We start from the raw sequence: 3,386 nt of genomic DNA on the forward strand, positions 1-3,386 counted from the left end.
GACAACGGAAAAATGGGTCTCAGTTCCTCTGGGTTATAGCTAAGTATAAAATGTGCAATATTTAGCCTATTTGGGTGTCTGTGGCTATGTTTGGTGTTAATCTGTTATTAGCTTAGCATGGTGTGTGGTTTGTAGTTTTCTAAGAATATTCATGGGTCTGTGTTGGCATGCAGTGGATGATGTGTTGTCTGGTCTGTGCTTTTCATCTGCACTGTAGGGTACAGTGGTCTGTTGTCAGCATGCAGGAAAGGGATTGATTGTGGAGTTGTCGTGATATTTGTGGATGATTGATGCTGGTTGATTGAGATCCTCTGGTGTGCTCTGTGTTGGGGCCTTCCCATGTGCTTGAACGGTATCTCTGCTTGGGAGAGTTGGGCTTGGTGTGTGCTGTATACTCATGAATGTGATCATAGGGTGGTGTCAGTGTTGTATCGTGGAGGTTGAATTGATGGCAGCTTTGAATGGTCGTGGGTGGTTGCCGTGTGGTGTTGTGTGGGTCAGATGGGTATGTTGTCTGCGGTTTGTTGGAGATGGCTTGCCTCCATGTGGGGTGAACAAGGGAAATTGTGATTCTGCCCAGTTGTGGTGTTGTGTGGGTCAGATAGGTATATTGTCTTTGTTGTGGTTGTGGTCATTGATGGATGTATGATTTGCGGAGTTGCAGCTTGGTGCAGGGTGAAGTTTGCCTAGGGATCATGAGGCTTGCAAACAAAGGAAAAACATGTGCTTCGGCCCTTCCCCCTCCCCACGGTCCAGTGACTACTGGATGAGGTCTGTTGTAGGATGGTATTGTTGTATACTGGAATCAGCTTGTGTTGTACATGTTGGAATATTAAATGGTGCAGTGTTTGCCTGATGTGTTGGCATATGATATCCAGCGTGCATATTTAATTAACTATGGCATTATGGGAGATTTCAATGAGGTAGCTTCATAATGGAGTTTGTTTGTAGACCATGCGGTTTGACAATAGGGCAGGAAGCATTCCCAACCCCCCCCCTCACACACAAACACACACACACACACACCATCACCAGCCATCTTGAACATGTGCTCTCAGCAGACATTGATCTATCTCTCATTGTATTTTAATGTGTCTCTTTTTCTCTCTCTCTCTCTCTGTCTCTCTGTCTCATATTGCTCATTGTATTTTGATCTTTAATAACCGTTTCATGTATTTTAACTGTACCTTATGACCTAATGTTTGTACAATTTATTTGCGCTCATTATTAGATCATAGCATTGTAACATCTGTACTTTTACCTGAATAATAATCTTTAGCGCTTTGGACCGCTATTCAACTGTCTCAGTATTTCATTAATGGTATAATCAAAATAGCGACATCTTGTGGTTTTAGAAGGTACAGGCAGGTTTTGTCTTAGAGGTTCTAGGCAGGTGAATCTTAGAGGTTTATAGGCAGGAATGTATTAAAAGGTTTATTTACGAATTCAACACAACCAAATTGTAAATTATTGATTTAAATAAGTTATTGTAAAATGTTGGTGGTGCTCCCATAGCCCACATGCACAATCAGATACACAAAAAAGGGGGAAAAAAGGAGGGCTAGTTGCTGGGGCACTCTTCAGTAGTTATCTAAAGTATAAGTATAAAATGTAACTTTTATTTGGGTATCTTTAAAATGTCCTAACCATCTGTACTGCACAGACCTGAATTAATACATGAACAAATAATAATAAAATAATTGTTAAATTATATATAGGGCGAACATATCTGAAAAAGGAGGGGTAGCAGTACTCCTGCAAAAAAATCTAATCCTTGTGATTTGGTATTAATATTAGATAATTCAAACACCCGCAGGAGAGTACCCAATAATACCCTGACCTATACCGGCATAGTGATACGTAAACACCAAGAAAAAATTAACAAGAAGGGGGACGGGGAGAATAAAACCTCTATTGTGTTACCAATCATACCTATATGCATGAATTGCCTGATCATCACTACTATTTTAGCATTTGTTTGCACTTGTTGTACTGAGATTTTTGCGGAACTCATATGCACTAAGTTCTATGATTGTGGCAAATCTATATGCTTATCTGCTCCATCTATAAGTTTTTAATATTTCTCTGTGGTACCACTGAATCAACTTGACCGATTATACATCCATATTATATGTACTGGGGACCCAGGAAAGTATGTTCATGTAAATACTCTTTCTGGAATGTTATAACCTTAATAAAGTGGACTCTTCCATTGTGATAGTTCTACAACTACCTCTTTTTTTTGTTTACCTGGGCATTCCACCTTTCTCCCAAGTATTTATATACCTACAACCATACCAGACTGAATGTGCCCAATCTCGTCTGATCTTGGAAGCTATACAGTATTGGGCTTGGTCAGTACTTGGATGGGAGACCACCAGGGAATACCGGGTATTGTAGGTAATACATCAAGGTGTATTGGGACACATTGGTAACACTATAGAGGTTTTATTCTTCCCGTCCCCCTTCTTGTTCATTTTTTCTTGATGTTTACGTATCACTATGCTGGTATTGGTCAGGGTATTATTGGGTACTCTCCGGCGGGTGTTTGAATTAACTTATATTAATACCAAAACACAAGGTTTAGATTTTTTGCAGGAGTACTGCTACCCCTTCTTTTTCAGATATGTTCGCCCTATATATAATTTAATAATTATTTTATCATTATTTGTTCATGTGTTAATTCAGGTCTGTGCAGTACAGATCCTTAGGACATTTTAAAGATACCCGAATAAAAGTTACATTTTATACTTATACTTTAGATAACTATTTAAGAGTGCCCCAGCAACTAGCCCTCATTTTTTCTCCAATCTTTTGAGACACCATTTGTTTACCAGAAGCTGAAACACTCCCGGATGGAGAGACCACTATCCGGCGTGTATGTCCTGGCAACTTTGGAAGTCTGCTTCCCAATTGATTACTCCCAGTATGAATATTGCAGAGGTGGCCGGAAGATGATGTTCTGCCCAAATCAGAACCCTTGTCACCTCTTTCATGGCTGCATAACTTCTTGTGCCTCCCTGATGATTGAGGTAGGCCACTGTTGTTGCATTGTCAGACTGGATCTGGACCGGCTTGCCCTGAAGCAGGTCCTGTGCCCTGATAAGTGCTTTGTATACTGCTTTTAGTTCTAGAATGTTTATTGGCAGATGACTTTCCAGAAAGAAGTGATAATACCACTGTATAGGTCATTGGTACATCCTCATCTCGAATACTGTGTTCAGTTCTGGAGGCCATATCTCCAGAAGGATATTAATACATTAGAGACTGTACAAAGAAGGGCAACTAAAATGGTGCAAGGTCTACACCACAAAATGTACCAGGAAAGACTAAAAGATCTTAATATGTATAGTTTGGAGCAGAGAAGGGAAAGGGGGGACATGATT

The 3,386-nt window shown here is 40.1% G+C and overlaps 1 pseudogene; it reads left to right on the forward strand.

Moving 5' to 3' along the window:
* Positions 1-2,284: 2,284 nt before the first annotated feature.
* Positions 2,285-2,403, forward strand: LOC148542128 (5S ribosomal RNA; annotated as a pseudogene).
* The last annotated feature ends 983 nt before the right edge of the window (positions 2,404-3,386 follow it).

This window comes from Taudactylus pleione, unplaced genomic scaffold (genome assembly GCF_031769625.1).
Source record: "Taudactylus pleione unplaced genomic scaffold, aTauple2 ptg000015l, whole genome shotgun sequence".
NCBI lineage: Eukaryota > Metazoa > Chordata > Amphibia > Anura > Myobatrachidae > Taudactylus > Taudactylus pleione.